The 10,854-nt window shown below is 35.6% G+C and overlaps 1 protein-coding gene across 3 annotated transcripts in view; it reads right to left on the bottom strand.

Moving 5' to 3' along the window:
• Positions 1-4,457: 4,457 nt before the first annotated feature.
• KITLG (KIT ligand) overlaps positions 4,458-10,854 on the bottom strand; it is an 87,137-nt gene continuing 80,740 nt past the window's right edge. For all 3 annotated transcript variants that reach the window (XM_073900534.1, XM_073900535.1, XM_025882605.2), the window contains one exon: positions 4,458-9,761. The gene's annotated coding sequence lies outside the window, so the exon portion shown is untranslated. The remainder of the gene's footprint in view (positions 9,762-10,854) is intronic.

Raw genomic sequence — 10,854 nt, 5'->3', positions numbered from 1 at the left:
GGAATATTATTTTATGATAAAAAGAAATGAGCTATAAAGCAGTGAAAATATAGATGAACATTAAATGCATATTGCTAATTGAAAGAAGCTAGTCTGAAAAGACTACATATTGTAGAATTTCAATTATATGACACTCTGGAAAATGTGAAAACTGTAAAGAAAATAAAAAATCAGTGGTTTCTAGAGGTACAAAGGAGGGTAGGAATGTTGAATACATAAAGCATAAGAGATTTTTTAGGGCAATTAAACCAATTCTGTATGTTCTATAATGGTGGGTGTATGACACTACACATTTGTCAAGACCACTACATTGAGAAGCCTAAAACATGTGTCCTTATATATAGATTTTCTGGTTCTATAAACATAGCAATTTTAGGGGTGCCTGGGTGGCTCAGTCATTAAGCATCTGCCTTTGGCTCAGGTCATGATCCCAAGGTCCTGGGATCAAGCTCCGCATCAGGCTCCCTGCTCCATGGGAGGCCTGCTTCTCCCTCTCCCGCTCACCCTGCTTGTGTTCCCTCTCTCACTGTGTCTCTCTCTGTCAAATAAATAAAATCTTTAAGAAGAAACATAGCAATTTTATTAAATTCTATTGTGTTTCCTCATAATTAAGAGGAAAAAAATGTATGGTTTTGTTTATACTTATATTACTGAGCATTTTCTGGTTGGGGAAAGCTACCAAGCCTTGACCAGGCATTAATGAAACCTGGTTCTTCCACTTACAATATTACACATCAGGTGATTGTGATGATTGTGAGAATTTTCCACAAACTGGCTTCTGCCTCCATTCATTTCAAACCTTGTTTCTCATCCATCACCCACATATTTCTGGTACCAGGTCCATAAGACACATTTACTAGGGCATCCTGATGCAGCCTCTGCTCACACTATTTTGGGTCATGGTGTCCTAGTGAATTGGTGCAGTGGTCAGTGGGAGTGTTTCTAGAAGCCATTTCCACACCAGAACACTAATACCTTAAAGATAAATGGAAGTGGCTGCAAATTTTACAATATATTACTACATGAATACATTGCTAGCTCCTTCCTATGATGTATAAAAGACCTACAATGTGTGAGGACCAGAAATTTAAGTTTCTTTAGCTTCACAGAAAATCAGCTTCCAGGTGTTAAGGAGCCTTTGGAAGTTCTCTTTTATTTTTTTTTCAGTTTTCAAGGTAAAATAGCCATCAAGATTATGAGCTAAGAGTGAGAATGGGGAATGCAGTGGGGGGTTTGGGAGACAAAATAATGTATAAAATAGCTATGAGAATGGAAAAGCAAAAAAGACTAGAGGAGAGCAATAGACTAGAAATATAATTGTTGGAGCAGCATTAAGACCTACTTGACAGGAAGGAATCTAGAGAAACTAGTAGGTATGATAGTGTATTGTATACCAGTCATGTTTAGCCATACAAGCACAGATAAGGAGTGGATGGAGAACTGTACTTGAGCAGGGGTGACAGTTACCAGGCAAATATTAGGAACTGAGAAGGATCAAGAAGAAAGTATATGCAAGAGAATGATTATAATGCTGGACTGTGGATTTTAACCCATTTAAGGAGAGAGGACATCAAAGATTGACAGTTAGTGGAAAATGGTAGAATTATAGATTGACAGGCCCACTGGATCAAAGGGAGTAAATTGGAAAGATACAAAGTGGTGGTCAGAGATGGAATATAGGGAATTGAGATATGAATGCGTTACACTTAATGGAAATGATAAAGTCTATAGGAAGACCATCAGACTAAGTGGCTAGGGTGGTGTTGAGAACTGGCTCATTAGGAGAAAAGTTCAAGGACCTGAAAAGACAGGATGTTGAAAGGATCACTTATGTGCATATCAAAATCCCAAGAATTAAGACCGGAATACAAATGAATTGAGTGACAGTGAACCCAGGCCTAACACCATCAAGAAATGAGTGAGTGGAACCTAGGAGTTATGCATGGAAGCAACAGTGAGTGGCAGTGGATATATAGTCTAATAATATGAGAGTCAAATCTGGGAGGGCTTAGGGAGGAGAAAATAAAACAGAAGCAGTAATGAAGAGCAGAGTACCCACTTCTGGACCCAGTGACAGTTATGGAGGAAACACAGCCACTAACTGAGAGGCCTGAAAAGGTAGATATATCCTCAGAAGAGATCCTCATTTTGAGTAAGATGATGAAGGAAAAGTTCTGAAAGTACATTGGATTTTGCTAAGTATGGACTGGAATTCCAAAGGGTGCCCATTTTATTACAATCTCAATGTCCATCTATAATTTCCTGGCCATAATGGCACAGTGGATAAAGCCTTATCTGGGCTGATCCAGAGTGTTACACATTCTTCTAATAAATGGAAAAGGTAAGGTTAGAGAATAGTATTATACATATTATATACATACACACATATACATACATAGACACATATACGATTTGCTCATGCCAAAAAGTTCTGGAAGTTAACACAAAGTAGTTAGTGGTGTTAATCTCTGGGGGAACGAAAATTCAATATTAAAGGGAGACTTTTGCCATTATATTATACCCTGCTGTAGTGCAATACTGAAATGTACAACGATGTGAGACAATTGACATGTGAATACTTACTGACTCTTTAATATTAAGGAATTCATTTTTCTTTGGTGTGACAAGTGTACTATGGTTATGTTTTAAAAAGTTATAATTTATAAATACACACATAAATATTTACAGGTCAAATATTTTTAGGTATTGACCTACAAATAATATGAAAAGGGGAGTGGAGAAGGAGTATAGATAGGAGGCTTAGAAAAAACAAGATCATTCAGTAGTGAAGTCAAGTTGAAGCTAAGTTATGCTTAGATGGGGTTTCATTATACTACTCTGCCTACTATTGTAAATATTTCAAATTGTTCATAAAAAAACATTATAGAAAATAACTTACCAGACATTAGGTAATATCTGTTCACTTCAAATTTTGTTTCAATTACACACTTTATTATTTGTATTAAATTTGGGGAATACAGGTGTATAAATATTCATGGTCCTATACCTCACATTGTTCATGGCTTAAAGGGGAAAGAAATCAATTACCAATCCCCCCCAAAAAATTATGAGATGGATCAAGGAGGGCCTTGTAAGCCATGTTAAGGCATTTGGGTTTTCTTCTGAAAATAATGAGAAACCATTTAGGTGTTTTAACCAGAGAAAAATAACATCAGATATCCCCATATTATTATTTGCTCTAACTTAAGGAACTGATTGAAAAAGGGTGAGAGATGTGTGATCAGTTAGAAGGCTATTATAGTTGTCTAGGCTTATACTGGTAAAAGTTTGCAATATAAACATTGAGCAGAGGAGGCAGAAACAGCAAAGTTGAAAAGAAATGGGTGAATAAGTATTGTGTTATAATGGTAGGGGATGTTGTCTCAAGAATCAAAAACCAACCAGAGGTTAAGCAAGATAACAATTTATTGCCTAAATCACATGAGCCACCATGGTGTTTGATCTTGCCATTCTTCTTCTCAGAAACACGCAATGGGAATTTTCCCATGGTCCCTAAGAATATTTACCCTCAGGGCGCCTGGGTGGCTCAGTTGTGTAAGCGACTGTCTTTGGCTCAGGTCATGATCTCAGGGTGTTGGATCGAGCCCCGCATGGGGCTCCCTGCTCAGCAGAAAGCCTGCTTCTCCCTCTGCCTCTCTGCCCACTTGTGCTCTCTCTCTCTCAAATAAAAATCTTAAAAAACAAAAAACTACCCTTCTTGTGGCATTCAAGAAGGCTGTGCTCTCTTCTCTCTCTATATCTCTTTTTGTATTATATGCTCAGGGCACACTGGTTTGTTCTGATAGAATAAGCTAAGAAATTTTATTGCTTCTTGCTTTGGAAAGTGTTGCTCAAACTGGGTATAATTCTCCCGTCAAAATTTTTCTCACCCCTGTAAGTCTCAGCCCAAATACCAGCTCCTCCCTAATCTCACCTAGTCTATATCCATTTCTCCTTCTTGCATGCTTTAAGGACATGCTCTAAGCTTTGCACTTAGGTAATTACTTCAGTGTGGTTTTATGCATAGTACAGTGGTTTTCATGTATTTTCCCCATTAGAAACCTCTTGAGATCAAACAATGTTAACTTAATAGGTCAGGTCATCAAAGACAATTTTAGTAACCAGTGAATATTTATTGAATTAAAATGATTTATCTCATGTCCATATGACAAAATCTAGATTAATGAATTTCTGTAGAAAAATTTGATTTTAGCTTAATAAATTGCTCAACCATGTTTTTTTTTAAAATTTATTTATTTTAGAGAGCACGAGCATGAGGGGGAGGGAGAGAAAATCTCAAGCAGACTCCTTGCTGAAGGTGGGCTCAATTTCACGACCTGAGCTGAAACCAAGAGTCAGATGTCCAACCGATGTGCCAGTCAGGGGCCCCCTCAACCATGTTTTAAATATGTGTGATAATCCTGAGATATCAAATGACAGGGCAAACTTCTGAGAGTGCATAAAATTCTTTATTTAGAACAATAAAGTATATGTATATATAATGTAATTTCAAATTCAACCTGTATAAAAAGGGGTCAGGACATATACCTAGTTTAAAAAGTACACATATAGTATATACACATACACATCACATTTTACAACCTTTTTTATTTAATTACACTTCAGTCATAATAAACTAGTGTTGACATACATTTACATTACAATATGCAAACTCCAATCTATGACTGAACTAGCAATATATCTATGCATCCATCTAAATGTCTGAATACTTTTCAAGTCCATCAATTTAAAAAATAGTGACAAGTGGACACTATAATCACACATTAATCCTTAGAATATAGAATAGGATATTCTTATTGAAAATTCTTGAGTCTTATAACTGAGAAATCAAGTAATTGAAAATACTATGGTTTTTAGGTTAAACAATTATCTTAATTTTATTTTTAAAAATGACATCATAAGGATGTAGTTGGAGATGGCAGTTATAAATTTACAGTGCTTAGGAAACATTTTAGGATTATGAATATCCACTTTAATATAAATTACTTCTAAAACATCTTTTAGGAAATTAAAGTACCATTATTTTATCTGTAACAAAGGCATTTCCAGACTTGTTAATGGAAAGCAGCAACACCATAAATTGTGATCAAACACCATAAATTACTAGAATTTCAATTTGAATGTTTATATTTTAATGCCAATTTCACAAAATAATACTGTTTCAAAGACAAGCTGGCTTAATTAAAATTCTTATCCCACTTTCTAATTTTAATATGTAATTTATGGATGACCCCTTTCCAAATGGATTATAAATTATCTTTTGGCACTCAAAAACTTTGAGCATCTTATATTTTGTGCTCTAGGCTTTTAATAAAATGAGAGCATTTAAATAAGCTTAATTTGGTGCATTTCCAAAAGTTACACATATCTTATAGTATCTCTTTCTAAAATGTACTTGTGGTTTTCATTCTTCAGAGGCAATCCAAAAACATTTACTTAAGCAAAGGAAAAAGCCATCTCGTGTAAATGGTTATCCAATTCACCCTACATGAGATTTAATTTTACTTTTACTAACGGATCCTATTTACATTACAAACAAGAACAGCAATGACTTTTTATGTTCAAATTGCTTATTCACAGAGATCAGAGTTCAATATTTTATATGGAATAATTTCAGATCTATTTTATTATCTTTGTCAGTCATATATCAATAGGTTTCACACCTAAGGATATGTGACCTCCAACTTCACCATAAAGGTGAATAAAAAATTGAGATCCAAAGAGAAGTGACTTACCAGTATTAGTTAACAACAGAGTGGAGGCTTCTGACAATTTCCCCCCCCATCCACTTTGCTATGCCAAACTGTCTTTTTGAAAAATATTTCTTAAAGAATAGATGGGAATGGGAATGGCTAAATGCCTCATGTTGGAATTACATTTTGAAACCAAAACCTAGCTGCACAAAAACATTAAGAGATATCAATGAATTCTGAATGGATTTTTCTGTTACTTTCAAACCTCAGTTGAATTAGAATACCAAAATATGCCACAGAGTTTCCCCAAAGTACTTTAATACTCAATTAAATGTGTTTAATTCTTACTAAAAGCAAACACTGCATTATAAACACATACTTTCTCATACATTTTCATTCTTCACATACTTAATCCTTTTTAAAGAGAATAGGGTACTTATTCTATTATCATATTGAAAAAAAATCAATTTGTCTCTGACTCATTAAAAAGTGTTAGTGTGGTAAGCACATGAGATTATAATACAAAATCCACCAACACTTCAGTATCACTGAGCAGGCACCATTTATCACAGAGCCAGTTTCTTTATGGGCTTGTGTTCTACCAAAGAGGTACAAAGCTCTTAGTATAATTTAGAATCTGCAGACTTCTGAGATCATTTTAAAAGGCAATTTTGAAATGTTACATAAGGTAACTATCAGGTACATGGCACCAATTTAAAAGGTGATTTCATGGTTTATAGTATCATTTGTGAGTTTTCCATGATTTCTGAGGGATATTTAGGACAAATATTGGATAAAATAAAGCAAAGATATATATGTATCTATATATATCTATATCTATTTATCTCAAAGCAGATATGACAATTCCCAAGCAGCTAGCATCCAAAATAATGTTCAGCCTTTTTCTACTGTTCATGCATTTTATCGAACTTTAGTGTTTTCAAAAATTGGTAATTCATATAACTCTCAATGAACCAATACATTTAATTAGGCAGAATATATTGCCCCTTGCCTATCATGCCATATTTCATAACTTGCTGAATTTGTTTATTTAACTCTATTGATTAGAACCATGTCCTTGAGTGTTAAAACCCAGCTCCTAGCTTTGAGAACAAAAGTGCATTTATTGTACTCTCAAGCTCATTAAACAGCATTTTCTCATGCCTAAGAGAATCGAAACCGCTGGTGAAATAAGTCAAATTATTAAATTGAGAAGTATCAATCTTCTCAATCTATACCTGACCTGCACACATAACTCGTACTAATTTATATCTCTTTTCCTCAAAACAATCAATATCACACACTAAGAGAGGTCCTTTCAGCAATTAAACTGACCTCTGATTTTATTACTAGTGTTGATTGTATCAGGGGATATTTAAGGGCCTGAATAAGTCAATGCAGCTTCCCAAAGCACCTGGGTTATATCTTAGAGAAATGACTACCTTTTAAGGAACCCCAGCACTTTAGAGAAGGAAGGGATCATAGAAATCATCTGGGCTCTTTGGTACAAAAAAAGAGCAAAGGCCACTTCACTCAAGTTTTATTTGGATCTGCTTTGAACATAATCTAAAATCCAACTATGCTAGAAATTCTTGGACTTTTGAAATCAAAGGAAAGCTCGCAGTTTTTCATGCCCTCCCTTTTTTTTAAATCACAACACTGAAAATGGTCATCTGAGGGGGAAGAACATGACAATAATGTTTTAACAAGAATTAAGTTATAATAGAAAGCTTTGGGTTCCTTTATGTATGTGTTCATGATATAATAAAAGAATCTTCATCAAAATAAACCACAAGAAATCATTTTAGTCAGATGTTTCTTTGCGTATAAAAAAATTGGTAATGGAAATTCACATAATGTCTTAACAAGTTTTAGTTTAAAAGCATGATGTCCATCTTGGGAATTCTTACCAAATTCACTCTTAATAGGACAAACGCAGTTACACATTTTAAATACAAACGGACATGCATAACTACATAAAGCTCGCTATTTTTAATTCATAAACATTAATGAATATACAGTGCCTGATTTTAAATAAATGGATCCTTTAAACTGATAATGGTGATTATATGAGAAATAACTAAAATTTCCTGATTCCTTGCTGCCTTATAAAAGCCAAGTAACCTAGTTTTCAATACCCATATTACCATGTGAGTGTGGTTTTCTAATTTTAGATACTGAATATCATTTATTTTTACTTTCTCTCATGATGTAAATTGGAAATGGGACTGTCACATATTCAGCAATTTCTCTTACGTCCCTTTACATAACTCTGTAGTTTTAGAATATAACCATTTCATAATATATTTTGCAAGCACAATTTATACACTCTTATAGTGGCAGGGGAAAAGGGTGTCGAATGTGCTCCTCAGTGACTGTCTTGCTGTTCAGTGTTCATAGCTTTGGGCCATAAGTCTTTTGGAAAGTCTCCTCTCTGCAAAGGCATCAATATTTTGGGGTTTTTTTGGGGGGGGGCTTATTATCTTTTTTTTACCTTTTTATTCAACTTAAACTAAAAAACAAAAAAACCTAGTTCATCCATTTATTCCCCCACCCCATCCTGTGCAACAACCAATCTTTCCTTTGTGTCTATGAGCTTGGTATTTTTAATTTTTTTACTTTTATTTTTTTAGATTCCACATATAAGAGAGAGATATGGTTTTGTTGTTCTGACTTATTTCACTCAGCATAATGCCCTCAAGGTTCATCCATACTGTCACAAATGGCAAGATTTCATTTTTAGAGCTGAATGATAATCCATTGTGTGTGTGTATTACACATACATACACACACACACACACACACACACACACCCATCTTCTTTATCCATTCATCCATTGATGGACACTTACATTGTTTCCATATCTTGGTTACTATAAATAATACAAATAACATAGGGGTTTATACTTCTTTTAGAATTAGTGTTTTCATTTTACTTGGATAAATACTCAGAAGTAGAATTCCTGGACAATATGGCAGTTCTATTTTAAATTTTTTGAGGAAACTCAAAATTTTCCATAGTGACTACACCAATATACATTCCCACCAATAGTGCACAAAGGTTCCCTTTTCTCCACATCCTCACCAATACTTGTTATTTCTTGTCTTTTTGATTTTAGCCATTCTGACAGTGTGAGGTGATATCTCATTGTGGTTTTGATTTGCATTGCTCTGGTGATTGATGTTGAGCATCTTCTCATCTGTAGGTCTTTGGAAAAATGTCTATTCAGATCTTCTGCCCATTTTTAAATTAGATTTTTTTCTATTGAGTTGTAGGAGTTCTTTGTAGATTTTAGATATTAGCCCCTTATCAGATATATGATTTGAAATCATTTTCTCCCATTCAGTAGGTTTTCATTTTGTTGGTGACATCACTGTTCTAATTCAATACTGGCTCCCAGGCATGATTAGATCCAGCTAACCATGTCCATTTGTCTAGTGGGATATAAGTTTATGTTGAGAAGAGACTGAGATCAGACCCAGATCATTAATTAGCATCTACAAGGCTAACATGTCACCCTACTCCAATTATTTTGTTTCCACTGCTTTCTATATGTAGAGTTGCTGATGCTATTGAGTTTTTGTTTTTAAAATTTTTTCTAGATCTCTTTGAGAAAAATTATTACCCCCCCCCCCCACTATTCAGGATGAAATCTACTTGCAGAGACCAAGATAACTATGAACTGCAGGTTGTAACTGAAAATAAAGCTATGTGGCTTTTCAGCAATTAGACATTTCTGGAGGCATGCAAAACGGTGCATGCAGTCTGGGACACGTGCTTTCTCTCCCAACATCAGTTGCAAGTTCTAAATGAGACCACAAGTCCCCCAGGTCCTTAAAATAGAGTCCTGCTCCATGCAAGTTCTTCTTTATAGATGATTAATTCAGTGCCAGTTTCACAGTAAAACACTTTGTTCCAATTTGTGAATCATCCATATAGAGTCATGGGTAGCAAGAACAGATAAAAATGCAGTCTGTCACTCCAGACAGAATATGAATTTGTTTAAAGCTACTTCATTTATGAAGCAAACATGAACTGTTACCCGCCTAGAGAGGAAAGAAAAGAGAGAGGTTATGGTGTATCTGCTTTCTGCCTTCTTTTCATTCTCAATAGCTGAATTCATAGGACTACAGATTGAGTAATAGACTTAAAATAAATGCTTCATTTACACAGCCTAAAAGAACTTGACAAATCTTTTCCTAGATGCAATGGCTAGTCACTCCCTCTCTGATCTTCCTGGTAATATTTAACATTATCTGAAATGATCTTAGTGTTTGAGTCCCTCCTCCCATTAGAATGTATGCTCCATGAGGACATAGAGCTTTGTCCACCTTTTTTTTTTTAGTATTTTATTTATTTATTTAGAGAGCGAGAGCGAGCAAGAGGGAGGGGCAGAGGAAGAAGCAGACTCCCCCCTGAGCAGGGAGCCCTATGTGGGGCTCGATCCCAGGACCCCAGGATCATGAACTAAGCCTAAGGCAGACACTTAACTGAGCCACCCAGGCACTCCTTTGATCTTTTTTACTGCTGTACCCCAACACCTAGAACAGTGCCTGACACAAAGGAGATACTCAGTAAATACTCCTTGAACATATGGATGGATGAATGCATACCCGGGGGCTTTCACACCTGTTTGCATACCACAGATTGTTCCCATTTGTGGTACGAGGGTTATCTTGTAGCCTTGAATTTCTCTAACCAGGCTATGAAAAGGTGGTGGGTAAGTGGTAAGGGGAGAGGCTTTGAAAGACAAAGGCAGTGTCTAGAGAGAAATGGAGTAGCATGAAGGAGATAACCAGCGGAGAAGTTGATCAACACCAACAAATAGCAGCCTTCTGGCCACTGAGCAACGCCAGAGTTTTGACTGCCGAGCCAGGTTCAAGCCATCGCTTCTCCCAGCTGAGGAAGAGCTGCAACAAGATCGCTTTCAATACTGTTAGCCAAGAAAAGAAAGACAGAAATCCTGGCACAGCATCCTGACAAAGCCTCTGGGGAGGTTCATTTGGCCTAACAGCTTATTGTACTTGAAACATGAAAGCCAGACATTTTTCCATTTCTTCAGAGCTGGTGTTAATCCACTGAGTTTTGGACTCGGCTTTAGGATTTTCAATTTTCAAGTATCTATACTTCCTTAACTGT

Source organism: Callorhinus ursinus, unplaced genomic scaffold (assembly GCF_003265705.2).
Source record: "Callorhinus ursinus isolate GAN/ISIS: 27379988/994484 unplaced genomic scaffold, GSC_fseal_2.0 scaffold14, whole genome shotgun sequence".
NCBI lineage: Eukaryota > Metazoa > Chordata > Mammalia > Carnivora > Otariidae > Callorhinus > Callorhinus ursinus.
The sequence above is the reverse complement of the archived record's forward strand: the minus strand, read 5'-3'. Positions and strand labels throughout refer to the sequence as shown.